This window comes from Arachis duranensis, chromosome 3 (genome assembly GCF_000817695.3).
Source record: "Arachis duranensis cultivar V14167 chromosome 3, aradu.V14167.gnm2.J7QH, whole genome shotgun sequence".
NCBI lineage: Eukaryota > Viridiplantae > Streptophyta > Magnoliopsida > Fabales > Fabaceae > Arachis > Arachis duranensis.
Genome location: NC_029774.3, coordinates 82,899,685 through 82,914,388, shown reverse-complemented (window position 1 = coordinate 82,914,388; position 14,704 = coordinate 82,899,685). Strand labels below are relative to the sequence as shown.

The 14,704-nt window shown below is 36.9% G+C and overlaps 1 non-coding gene across 1 annotated transcript; it reads right to left on the bottom strand.

The window, feature by feature from the left end:
• Positions 1 to 1,425: 1,425 nt before the first annotated feature.
• LOC127746260 (small nucleolar RNA R71) lies at positions 1,426 to 1,529 on the bottom strand. Its single transcript, XR_008007880.1, has one exon. It is a non-coding gene; the product is annotated as a small nucleolar RNA R71 (small nucleolar RNA).
• Between the last annotated feature and the right edge of the window lie 13,175 nt (positions 1,530 to 14,704).

Sequence of the window (14,704 nt, the reverse complement as noted above, 5' to 3'; positions counted from 1 at the left end):
CCTCTTCTAGGTTGTTAGTTTATTTTCATGCTTCATATCCAAAAATCCCAAAATAACTCACAACCAATAACAAGACACTTTATTGTAAATCCTAGGGAGAACGACCCGAGGTTTAAATACTTCGGTTATTAATTTTAGGGGTTTGTACTTGTGACATACAAATTTTTGTATGAAAGGATTATTGCTTGGTTTAGAAACTATACTTTACAACGAGATTTCATTAGTGAAATTCTAAACCGTCAAAAATCCGTTCATCAAAATGGCGCCGTTGCCGGGGATTTGCAATGGTGTTATGTTATTGGTTATTGTACATATGTTAATAGTGTAAATAGCTTGCTTATCTTGTAGTTTCTTGTTAGTTAAGCAATTAATTTTAATTTTAAAAATTAAATCTTTTTCAACCATATCTTTTTATCATATCTTCTTATCTTATCTTTTTATCATATCTTGTTATCTTATCTTTTCATCATATCTTTTTCAAAATTTTATCTTTTTTAAAAATTTGATTTCAAAATATCTTATCTAACTTCTTATCTTCTTATCTTTTCAAATTTGACTTTAATATCTTTTTAACTAACTATTTGACTTTTTGTTTGTTTCTTATCTTTTTCAAAACTACCTAACTACTTCTCCCTCTCTAATTTTCGAAAATATCTCATCCTTTTTCAAAATTATTTTCGAATTCTCTCTCTCTTCTCTTCTTCTATTTATTTATTTATTCACTAACACTTCTCTTCACCTCTCTTCATCTCCAATCACTGCCTCTATCCTCACCCTTGTGATTGGATTCTCCACTCTTATTCCTTTCTTCTTCTACTAATAATAAGGATCCTCTTTGTCCAGATATAGAGGATTCCTCTTCCTTTTTCTTTTTCTGTTCTATTTCATATGAGCAGGAACAAGGAAAAAGGCACTCTTGTTGAAGCTAATCCTGAACCTGAAAGGACTCTGAAGAGGAAACTAAGAGAAGCTAAATTACAACAATCCAGAGGCAACCTTTCTGAAATTTTCGAACAAGAGGAGAAGATGGCAGCCGAACCCAACAACAATAATGCAAGGAGGATGCTTGGTAATTTTACTAAACCCACGTCCAAGTTTGATGGAAGAAGCATCTCAATTCCTGCCATTGTAGCAAACAATTTTGAGCTGAAACCTCAATTAGTTGCTTCAATGCAACAGAATTGCAAGTTTCATGGACTTCCATCTGAAGATCCTTATCAGTTTTTAACTGAGTTCTTGTAGATTTGTGAGACTGTGAAGACGAATGGAGTAGATCCTGAAGTCTACAGGCTCATGCATTTCCCTTTTGCTGTAAGAGACAGAGCTAGAACATGGTTGGACTTACAACCTAAAGATAGCCTGGACTCCTGGGATAAGCTGGTCACGGCCTTCTTGGATAAATTCTTTCCTCCTCAAAAGCTGAGCAAGCTTAGAGTGGATGTTCAAACCTTTAAGCAAAAAGATGGTGAATCCCTCTATGAAGCTTGGGAAAGATACAAGCAGATGACCAAAAAGTGTCCTTCTGACATGTTTTCAGAATGGACCATATTAGATATATTCTATTATGGTCTATCTGAGTTTTCTAAAATGTCATTGGACCATTCTGCAGGTGGATCCATTCACCTAAAGAAAACTCCTGCAGAAGCTCAAGAACTTATTGACATGGTTGCAAATAACTAATTCATGTACACTTCTGAGAGGAATTCCGTGAATAGTGGGACGCCTCAAAGGAAGGGAGTTCTTGAAATTGATGCTCTGAATGCCATATTGGCTCAGAACAAAGTGTTGACTCAGCAAGTCAACATGATTTCTCAAAGTCTGAATGGATGGAAAAATGCATCCAACAGTACTAAAGAGGCAGCCTCTGAAGAAGCTTATGATCCTAAGAACCCTGCAATGGCAGAGGTTAATTACATGGGTGAACCTTATGGAAACACCTATAATTCATCATGGAGAAATTATCCAAATTTCTCATGGAAGGATCAACAAAAGCCTCAACAAGGCTTTAATAATGGTGGAAGAAACAGGCTCAGCAATAACAAGCCTTTTCCATCATCTTCTCAGCAACAGACAGAGAATTCTGAGCAAAGCCCCTCTAATTTAGCAAACTTAGTCTCTGATCTGTCAAAGGCCACTTTAAGTTTCATGAGTGAGACAAGATCCTCCATTAGAAATTTGGAGGCACAAGTAGGCCAGCTGAGCAAGAAGGTCACTGAAACTCCTCCCAGTACTCTCCCAAGCAATACTGAAGAGAATCTTAAGAGAGAGTGCAAGGCCATTGACATAGTCAATATGGCCGAATGCAAGGAGGAGGGAGAGGACGTGAATCCCAATGAGGAAGACCTCATGGGACGTCTCTCAAGTAAGAAGGAGTTCCCTATTGAGGACCTAAAGGAATCTGAGGCTCATATAGAGACCATAGAGATTCCATTAAATCTCCTTCTGCCATTCATGAGCTCTGAAGACTATTCTTCCTCTGAAGAGGATGAAGATGTGACTGGAGAGCAAGTTTCACAATATCTAGGAGCCATCATGAAGCTAAATGCCAAGTTATTTGGTAATGAGAGGAAGCATGAACAGCTTCTCTCAATGCAAAGTCAAACAGAGCCCCCACAGTCAAACTCTAAGTTTGGTGTTGGGAGGCCACAACCAAACTCTAAGTTTGGTGTTGAACCCCGACATTCAAACTCTAAGTTTGGTGTTGGGAGGTCCCAACAATGCTCTGAACATCTGTGAAGCTCCATGAGAGCTCACTATCAAGCTATTGACATTAAAGAAGCGCTTATTGGGAGGCAACCCAATTTTTATTTATCTAATTTTATTTTTATTTTATTGTTATTTTGTGTTTTATTAGGTTCATGATCATGTGGAGTCACGAAAAAAATACAAAAATTAAAAACAGAATAAAAAATAGCGGAAGAAAAATCACACCCTGGAGGAAGGACTTACTGGCGTTTAAATGCCAGCAAGGAGCATCTGGCTGGCGTTCAACGCCAGAACAGAGCATGGATCTGGCGTTGAACGCCAGAAACAAGCAACATCCCGGTGTTCAAACGCCAGGAATACACCCTGAGGAGAGCTGGCGCTGAATGCCAGAAACAAGCATGGACCTGGCGTTCAACGCCAGAAACATGCTACACATGGGCGTTGAACGCCCAGAATGAGCATCACTTTGGCGTTTAAACGCCACAAATGTATACAAAGGCATTATACATGCCTAATTGGTGCAGGGATGTAAATCCTTGACACCTCAGGATCTGTGGACCCCATAGGAACACCTCAAGATCTGTGGACCCCACAGGATCATCTCAGGATCTGTGGACTTCACAAGATCCCCACCTATCTCACCCTCTCTCTCTCCATTCACGGTCATCCCTTCTGTTTTTCATTCACCACTCACATCCATCCACTCTTCCCCATACACCCCACCTACCTTCAAAATTCAAAATCTCTTTCCCACATAAACCCACCCTACATGGCCGAATACACCTCTCCCCCTCTCCTCCATAGTTTCTTCTTCTTTTTCTTCTCTTCTTTCTTCTCTTGCTTGAGGGTGAGAAATATTTTAAGTTTGGTGTGGTAAAAGCATAAGTTTTTTGTTTTTCCATAACCATTGATGGCACCTAAGGCCAGAGAAACCTCAAAAAAAAAAAAAGAAGAAGAGAAAAGGGAAGACAAAAAGCTTCCACCTCCGAGTCATGGGAGATGGAAAGATTCATCTCAAGGGTCCATAGCTCAGTAGAAGAAGCATTTGACTGCACATCAAGAGAGTATGAGGAATTCCCTCATCAAGAGATCCCTAAGATACCTCAGGGAATACATTTTCCTCCACACAATTATTGGGAGCAACTAAGGATAAGAGCACCAAAATCATTAGGGATCATGCAACAAAGGCAAGGAAGAGACATAGAGGAGCTCAAAGCACCATTGGTCCTTCAAGAAGGCGCCACCCTCACTAAGGTGGACTCATTCCTTAACTTCCTTGTTCTTAATTCTCTGTTTTTCGATTTTTATGCTTCATGTTTATCTATGTTTTGTGTCTTTATTACATGATCATTAGTATTTAGTAACTATGTCTTAAGGCTATAAATAATTCGATGAATCCTTCACCTCTCTTAAATAAAAAATGTTTCTAATTCAAAAGAACAAGAAGTACATGAATTTCGAAATTATCCTTGAATTTAGTTTAATTATATTGATGTGGTGACAATACTTTTTGAAAATTCTAATTATTTATATGTGGTGGCAATACTTTTTGTCTTCTGAATGAATGCTTGAACAGTGCATATTTTTGATATTAAATTTTATGAATGTTAAAATTGTTGGCTCTTGAAAGAATGATGAACAAAGAGAAATGTTATTGATAATCTGAAAAATCATGAAATTGATTCTTGAAGCAAGAAAAAGTAGTGAAAGAACAAGGCTTGCAAAAAAAAAAGAGAAGAAAAGTGGCGAAAAAAATAGAAAGAAAAAGAAAAAGCAAGCAGAAAAAGCCAATAGCCCTTAAAACCAAAAGGCAAGGGTAAAAAGGATCCAAGGCTTTGAGCATCAATGGATAGGAGGGCCCAAGAAAATAAATCTTGATACTGAGTGGTTAAAGTCGTGATCCAAAGCAAAAAGAGTGTGCTTAAGAGCTCTGGACACCTCTAACTGGGGACTCTAGCAAAGCTGAGTCACAATCTGAAAAGGTTCACCCAGTCATGTGTCTGTGGCATTTGTGTATCTGGTGGTAATACTGGAAAACAAAGTGCTTAGGGTCACGGCCAAGACTCATAAAAGTAGCTGTGTTCAAGAATCAACATACTTAACTAGGAAAATCAATAACACTATCCAAAATTCTAAGTTCCTAGAGAAGCCAATCATTCTAAACTTCAAAGGAAAAAGTGAGATGCCAAAACTGTTTAGAAGCAAAAAGATACAAATCCCGCTCATCTAATTAGAATTAATATTCATTGATATTTTGGGATTTATAGTATATTCTCTTCTTTTTATCCTAATTGATTTTCAGTTGCTTGGGGACAAGAAACAATTTAAGTTTGGTGTTGTGATGAGGGGATAATTTATACGCTTTTTGGCATTGTTTTTAGGTAGTTTTTAGTATGATCTAGTTACTTTTAGGGACGTTTTCATTAGTTTTTATGCTAAATTCACATTTCTGGACTTTACTATGAGTTTGTGTGTTTTTCTATGATTTCATGCATTTTCTGGCTGAAATTGAGGGACCTAAGCAAAACTTTGATAAAAGGCTGACAAAGAACTGCTGATGCTGTTGGAATCTGACCTCCCTGCACTCGAAATAGATTTTCTGGAGATACAGAACTCCAAATGGCGCTCTCTCAACGGCTTTGGAAATTAGACATCCAGAGCTTTCTAGCAATATATAATAGTCCATACTTTTTTCGAGATTTGACGATGTAAACTGGCGCTCAACGCCAGTTCCATGCTGCATTCTGGAGTCAAACACCAGAAACACGTCACGAACCAGAGTTGAACGCCCAAAACACGTTACAACTTGGCGTTCAACTCCAAGATAAGCCTCAGCTCGTGGATAGATCAAGCTCAGCCCAAACATGCACCAAGTGGGCCCCGGATGTGGATTTATGTATCAATTACTTACTCTTGTAAACCCTAGTAGCTAGTTTAGTATAAATAGAACTTTTTACTAGTGTATTAGACATCTTTGATTGTATTATTCAATCTTTGGACGTTTAGTTCTGAGATCTTGGGGGCTGGTCATTCGGCCATGCCTGGACCTTCATCACTTATGTATTTTCAATGATGGAGGTTCTACACACCATAGATTAAGGGTGTGGAGCTCTGCTGTACCTCAAAGTTTTAATGCAATTACTACTATTTTCTATTCAATTCGATTTATTCCTATTCTAAGATATTCATTTCACTTCAACTTGTTGAATGTGATGATCCGTGACACTCATCATCATTCTCACCTATGAACGCGTGTGACTGACAACCACTTCCATTCTACCTTAGACCGGGCGCATATCTCTTGGATTCCTTAATCATAATCTTCGTGGTATAAGCTAGAATTGATGGCGGCATTCATGGGAATCCGGAAAGCCTAACCTTGTCTGTGGTATTTCGAGTAGGATTTCGGGATTGAATGACTGTGACGAGCTTCAAACTCCTGAAGGCTGGGCGTTAGTGACAGACGCAAAAGAATCACTGGATTCTATTCCAACCTGATTGAGAACCGACAGATGATTAGCCATGCTGTGACAGAGCATTTGGACCTTTTTCACTGAGAGGATGGGATGTAGCCATCGACAACGGTGATGCCCTACACACAGCTTGCCATAGAAAGGAGTGATGAAAAAATAGAAGGAAGAAGTAGGAAAGCAGAGATTCAGAAGGAACACAACACCTCCATACACCTATCCGAAATTCCCACCATTGGATTACATGAGTAACTTTATCTTTATTTTCTGATTATTTACTATTATTTGATTTTCAAAATTCCATAATCAATTTTTATCCGCCTGACTGAGATTTACAAGATGACCATAGCTTGCTTCATACCAACAATCTCTGTGGGATCGACCCTTACTCACGTAAGGTATTACTTGGACGACCCAGTACACTTGCTGGTTAGTTGTGCGGGGTTGTGACAAAGTGTGATTCACGTTTGAGAGCACCAAGCCTTTGGAGCCATTGTTGATGATCACAATTTCGTCCACCAGCAAGCAATGGCGTAAGCTGTTTAATAGTAGGTCTCGCTAGAGCCCCCCTTACAGTGGCCTCGTGTAGAGGGTAGGTGAAAGGTGTCTCTTATATTGAAAAATTGAAAGATTTTTGGTAGATAAGCCAAAGTATACACATGCTTGAATCATGAGTGCATTTAACCATAAGAAAGGTAAATTAAAAAGAAAAGGATAATTGAAATAGAAAGGTAATGGAAACAACATATATAGGATAGGAACTATGAAATAAAAGATGACAAGGTACGGAAAGAAAAGACCGCCAAGTTGGAAGGTTGCCTCTCAAGCGTAGAACTTCTTCAGATTCGCTATGCTCCACGTCCTCGGAATATCGCTTCCAACCAACCGCTCTAACTTGTAAGCGCCCTTTTTGAGAACTTTCCTTATTCAGTATGGGCCTTCCCAATTAGTCGCCAACTTACCTTTTCCTAAGGTCGGTAGCCCAATGTCATTGTGTGATAACACTAGATTGTCTTTTTCGAAGTTCCTTCTGAGCACTTTTCCATTGTATCACAAAGCTATCCTCTTTTTTAGTGCTGTTTCTAACAGATGGTCTATCTGCCTCATCTCATCGATCAAATCCTTCTCAATTGCTTCTGCCCCACCACCGAGGAGAAGCCTCAGGCTTGGCTCCCCGACTTCCACAAGAATGACCACGTCGACTCTGTAAGTGAGCCGGAAAGGCGTTTCTCTGGTGGAGGACTGTGGCGTTGTCCTATAAGACCATAAGACCGACGCTAACTCGTCTACCCAATAGCCCTTTCTATGGTCAAGCCACTTTTTTAATCCTTTGAGGATAACCTTGTTCGCTGCTTCTACTTGACCGTTACTCTGTGGGTGCTCTATCGAGTAGAACTTTTGCTTGATCCCTAGCTCGGTCAAGAATTCTCCAAATTTTTTGTCTACAAATTGCGTCCTGTTACCCGAGATCACCGTCTCTAGACTTCCAAACCTTAAGATTAATTGTCTCCACAAAAACATCCGACAATTCGCTGACGATATGCTGGCCAATGGTTTTGCTTCTATTCATTTATTGTAATAGTCGATAGCCACTATCAAATACTTAACTTGTCCAGGTTCTACCAGAACGGGACCAAAAGATCAATTCCCCACTGCGAGAAAGGCCGGGAGGCCAACATGAAACTTAACTCACCCGCTTGGGCCTTGTAAAAATTTGCATTTTCTTGGTATTTTCTTTATTTCTTCACAAATTCTTGCGCATCCATCATCATGGAGGGCCAATAATATCCGGCTGTTATGAGCTTCCTTGCTAAAGCTTTCCCTTAAATGTGATGGTCGCAGCACCGCTCATGGACTTCCATTAGAACATAGTCCGTCTTGTCGGGGCGTAGGCACTTCAGTAAGGGTTGATTGAGCCCTCGTTTGTATAGCTGCCACTGTATTACCATGTGTCCAGGGAGTGTTTCCTCTTCAAGGAAACATTGGATTGGGTTGATCCATGATGGAGGTTTTGGAATCTGGGTCATGCAGAGCATCACAGAGGGTTCCTTTATAAATCCTTGGATTAGGGATCGATTTTTCATGCCGGGCTTTGTGATTGCTAGCTTTGATAGGAGATCAGCTCTGGCGTTCCTTTCCTGGGCACATGGTAGACTACTACTTATTCAAAATTGATGAGCTGATATTTTATACGCTTTTGGCATCGTTTTCATATAGTTTTCATTATGTTTTATGTAAGTTTTATTATGTTTTTCATAGGTTTTAGTGCAAAGTTCATATTTTTGGATTCTACTTTGAATTTGTGTGTTTTATGTTAATTTCAAGTATTTTCTGACTAAAATTGAGGAGCTTGAGCAAAAGTTTGATTCAGAAGTAGAGAAAGGATTGTAGATGCTATCAGGATCTGACCTCTGTGCACTCAAAGGAGCTTTTCTTGAGCTACAGAAGTCCAAATGGTGTGATCTCAATGGCTATGGAACGCTAACATTTAGGGCTTTCCAGAAACATATAATAGTTTATACTATTCCTTAGAAATAAAGGCCTAAAATTGGCATTCAATGCCAGCTATCAGTCTTGTTCCTGGCGTCCAGTGCCCACAGGGGAGTAGCTGGCGTCAAACACCTAAAAGGGAGTCCCAAGCCAGCGTTCAATACCCCTAAGGGACCCTAGCTCGTGGAGACACTCAAAGCTCAGCCCAAACACTCACCAAGTGGGCTTTAGAAGTGGATTTTCACACACCTAAGTCTAGTCTATCATATTTCTGTAATCCATAGTTAGCAGATGAGTATATATATATAAGAGTTCACCCTTGTTAGAGGACTCTTGCCCATGTTTACATTTTCCATTGTATTTTTGAACAGCATGAGTCACTAACCTCGTAAGGTTAAGGTTACGAGCTCTGTTGAGTTTCATGGATCAATAAAATTACTACTTTCAGTCAATATGTCTGATTCTATTCTCTTATGCAACCTCGTTCTTCATCTAATGAATTGAGGGTGACCCATGACGATCACCCTTGTTCTACATGGGTTCCGTGAGATTCCTGACCCGGATAGCGTTGAGCTAAAGCTAGAGATTTCATTGTGATTCCAATAGAGCATCTAAGTAACTTTGGATATATGACATATAATCCCGTTGACTATGGGTGCGTGAAGTTTCTGTGGCGTTAAGGCTAGAGCAAGAGAAGTAGCACTTTCTGATCTGGAAGATCTTCCTTGTTTGTAGCACCTTGCGTAGGATCGTGAAGGGGAGTAGACTGCTTAGAGCTTCATCTACTGCTACGGTGAGAAACCTAGAGGTAGCTTGATGAGAGGACATGAGTCATCTCAACATGTTGGATTGCTACAGTAGAGGAGGCTAACTTGATTAGAGGACATGAGTTAATCACTTACAGCTGCCATTGAAGGAATAAAAAGGTTATTGAAGAAGACAGTAAGAAAAGTTAATCCGCAAAGACAAAGCATCTTCGAGGCCTCAACCATTCTATCACCATTGAATTCTCATCTATCTAGTAACTTTTATTTATTTAATTCGTTTTATACGCTTTTCGTGACAAATTATAATTTCTATACGCCTAACTAAGATTCGCAAGGTGTTCACTGCTTGCTCAAACCAACAATCCTCATTGGATCGACCCTGACTCAACTCAGGTATTACTTGGACGACCCGGTATACTTGCCGGTCTATCTGTGCGAATTCTGCGGAGCCAGTTTCGTGCACCAAGATTTTGGCACCGTTGCCGGGGATTGTTCGGATTTGACAAACAAACGGATTATCTTGTTGCTTAGATTAGGTACTTTTTAATTTTGTTTGAGTCTTTTATTTTCTTTTATTTTCGAAAAAATAAAAAATTTTCAAAAACCTTTTCTTTTCTTTATTAATCTTTATCTTTTGTTTGAGTCTTTTGTTCTTCTTCTTGTTAAAGTTTCAAATTTTCTTGCATTCTTTTCAAAATTTTTTTAAAAATTAGTGTCTTTTGTTTGAATCTATTGTCAATTCTTAAGTTTGATGTCCTTTGTGTGTTCTTTATTTGCTTGAATTTTCGAATTGTTCTTAGTGTTCTTTCTTGGTATTCAAGCTGTTCTTGTTTTGATCTAAAAAAATTTAAGTTTGGTGTCTTTTGTTGTTTTTCTTTTTAATTTTTGAAAACATAGTGTTTTAGATCTAAAAATTTTAAGTTTGGTGTCTTTTGGTTGTTTTTCTCTTTCTTCATTAATTCAAAAAGATAAAAATATATTTTCTATCTTTTTACCTTAATTTTCGAAAATTTCAAAAATTTTTCAAATTTTAATTTCAAAATAATTATCTTATCTAAATTTCAAATTTCAAAATTTCAAATCTTATCTTTTTAAAATCTTTTCAATTATTTTCTTTTAATTGTGATTCTATCTTATGTTATCTTTCTCTTAAAATTTAAAATTCAAAACATTTTCAAACCTTTATCTTATCTTTTGTTATCTTTTATTAAAATTCAAATTATTATCTTATCTTATCTTAAATTTGAATTTCAAAATCAAATCTTTTCAAAAACCAAATCTTTTTCAAATCTTTATCTTATCGATCTTGTTTCCAATTCAAAATTCAAAATTTAAAATTCAATTTTCAAAATTCAAATTTTAAAATTCAAAATTCAAATTTCAAATTTGAAAATCAAATATTTTTCAAATTTTTTATTTTATCTTATTTTCAAATCTTTCTTAATTTGTTTCTTATTTTCTCTTTCTTCTTTTTCAAAACTTCCTAACTAATTCTTCTCTATCCTATTTTCGAAAACTTCCCTTCTATTTCTCTCTCTTCTTTTTCGAAATTCATCTTTCAATTTTTAAATCTTTTTTGTTAATTAGCTTTTATTTTCAAATTTAATTAATAAATAAAATAAAAACAAAAATATTTTAATTCTAGTTTCTCTTTTCACTTCTTAATTTTAGAAATCTTTACCCCTTTTATTCGATTTCTTTATCTCGTTCCTCTGTCTTCATTCTTCTTTCTTTTTCCCATCTCACAGGGAGTCCTCTATTCTTTGACATAGAGCTCCCATTCTTCTTTTTTCTTACTTTCTTTTTCTTGTTTATGAGCAAGAACATAGATAAAGAACCCATCTTTGATCCTGATCCTGAACCTGAGAGGACTCTAAGGAGGCATTTACAACAAGTTAAAGCACAACACTCCAAAAGAGATCTCACGGAACTTTTCGAACAAGAAACTGAAAATACAAGCATGGCAGCCGAACAGAATAATGGAGGAGATATAAGGAAGGTTCTTGGTGACTTTATTGCACCAACTTCTGGCCTCTATGGCAGAAGTATCTCTATACATGCCATTAGAGCTAACAACTTTGAGCTAAAGCCTTAGTTAATCTCTCTAATGCAACAGAATTGCAAATTCTATGGACTTCCACTAGAAGATCCACATCAGTTCCTATATGAAAATCTTGAAAATCTGTGACACTGTTAAGACCAATGGAGTTGATCCTGAGGTCTTGATGAGCGGATAATTTATACACTTTTTGACATTATTTTTAGGTAGTTTTTAGTATGATTTAGTTAGTTATTAGTATATAATTATTAGTTTTTATGCAAAAATCACATTTCTAGGCTTTACTATGAGTTTGTGTATTTTTCTGTGATTTCAGGTATTTTCTAGCTGAAATTGAGGGACCTCAGCAAAAATCTGATTCAGAGGCTGAAAATGGACTGCAGATGCTGTTGGATTTTGAGCTCCCTACACTCGAAATGGATTTTCTAGAGCCACAGAGGCCCAATTGGCATACTCTCAATTGCGTTGGAAAGTAGACATCTTGGGCTTTCCACCAATGTATAATAATCCATACTTTTCTTGAGATTTGATGGCCCAAATTGGCGTTCCAAATCAGGATAAAAATTCTGGCGTAAAACGCCCAAACTGGCATAAAAGCTGGATTTAAATGCCCAAATTGGTACCAGAGCTGGCGTTTAACTCTAAGAGAAGCCTATGCACGTGAAAGCTTCAATGCTCAGCCCAAGCACACACCAAGTGGGCCTCGAAAGTGGATTTTTTTCACCATTTACTTATTTCTGTAAACCTTAGATTATTAGTTCTCTATAAATAGGACCTTTTACTATTGTATTTTCATTCTTTTGATCATCTTTGATCATGGGATCAGGTCTTTGAACCCTTTCTATTATTTCCTATTATTTGGGAGGCATGGCTGACGTCAGGATTTTTGCTAGTAAAGAATTTTATAAAGTCGAGTTGTAAGTATAGATTCTGAACCAACAGAAATCCCTTCGTACAAACATTTTGGTTGTCACAAGTAACAAACCCCTGAATAAATTGGTAATCGAAGTATTTAAACCTCGGGTCATCTTCTCAAGGAATTGCAGGGAGGTGTGTTCTTATTATTGGTTATGAGTTTCGTAAATTGGGGGTTTTGAGAAAGAGGAACAAGTATGATAAATGACAAATAAAATAAATAAATGACTGTAAAATAAACTCTTGGCAAGGTATGTGAAATTGGAAGTCTTATCCTAGTTATCCTTATCAATGATGATGAAAATTGAATCTTAATTCCACTTAGTTAACCTCTGCTGGTGCGAAGGAAGGTCAAGTGGCTAATTAGTTTGATCTTCAAATCCTAGTTAATTCCTAGAAAAAGATTGGGATTATAGACGTTCAAGATAATTAGCAAAGATAGCGATTATCGATCACGTTGAGTTTGATAACTCAAGAGTTACTGATTTCTTAACCAAAGCCAGGAATGTAGAAAGCTAAATTAAAATCATAAATATCTGGAATACCTCAAATAACATTCATTCAAAGTAGTCAAATCTAACATGGAAAATATTCATAAGCCAATTGGACAACATAAATCAAACATAAATAAAAGCATTAAGGTATCTCAAAGTAGAAGAGAGGTCAAAATAAAGGAATATTGAACCTGATATGAAAAGTTGAATTAAATCCTTAATTTCTAAAAAATCATAATTTCTAAATCCTAAGAGAGAGGAGAGAACCTCTCTCACTAAAACTACATCTAAATTATGAAAAGTAACTAATTGGCTAGCTCCTCCCCCTTTCGGATGCATTCCCCCACTTCATAACATTTGGTCTATGCTTTCTGGACTTGGATTTGGGCCTAAAAGGGCTTCAGAAATTGCTGGGATCATTTTCTGTAATTTCTGGTGTGTGGCCTCTGTCACCCATGCGGTCGCGTCATGTGGAATTTTCCTTGTCACGTGGTCGCTTCAGTCATGTGTCCGCATCATATGCATTTCGCTTGTGGCACATGATTGCATCAATCATGCGATCACGTCATTGCCATTTTGCGCTGGCATGCGGCCGCGTCGCCCATGCGATCGCGTCGCTGCCAGTTTCTTCAAAAACTCTGTTTTATGCTTTCCTTCTATTTTCGCATGTTTCCTTTTCATCCTTTAAGTCATTCCTACCTTAGAAGATCTGAAATTACTCAACACACAAATCACGGTATCGAATGGCAATAAAAGATAATTAAAATTAATACTTTTAAAGCCTAGAAAACATGTTTTTCACATACATCTCATAATAAGGAAGGGAAAGTAAAACCATGCAATTTCACATGCATAAGTGGGTGAAGGATTGAATAAAACACTTAAATTCAGCCCAAATTATATCATAAAATATGGGTTTATCAACCTCCCTACACTTAAACAATAGCATGTCCTCATGCTAAATCCAAGATAAAGAGTAAGGTAAAGTGGTGGAATCTCATGCAATGCAATCTATTCTAAATGCATCTACCTAAATGAGTCATGCAAATCTAGTTATTATCCACTTATATATAAAACTTTACATGTAGTTAAATTAATTCACATTCTCAAGGAATCATATATGCATAGCCAACCTTAGATAATGTTAAGGCACTTTTACAATTGAGATGGGTAAATAAAATATTTTTCAAACTTGCAAGACAATTAATAATAGAAGTAGAGATATATGGTGATGAGCTATTGAACCCTCACTAGATTTTGTGTTTACTCTCTAGTCACTCAGTGTTTATTGGGTTAATCACTCTATTCTTCTTTTTATTCTTGTTTTCCATAACTTTATTCTTCATCTATCCAATCAACAATTATAGAATATAGGCATACAAAAATCATGAGGTCTTTGATTAAGGTTGTAATGGGGCCAAGGTAAAGGTAAGGATATATGTATAAGGCTAAGTTAGCTAATTAAGTGAATCCTTGATTAGTCCAAGATCTCACCTAACATACATATTTTGTAAAGCAAAGCTTCTTCACCTATTTTCCCATATTTCTCCCATTTTTATATTACATGCTCATATTTTGATTTGTTTTATTTATTTGTATTCCATGTGCATCGCTTTTTTTTTCTACACATGGTAATTAATTTATTTTGACTTCACATGAGCATGCTTCCCAAATTATTTTCACATAACTTGTTTAATTTAATTTCCTACTTTTCTATCATCCCATGTTCCTATAAAGTTCCGTACACTTAAATTTTACACAAAATCTATCTTAAACTAACCAAGGATTCAACTTGGGATTTTT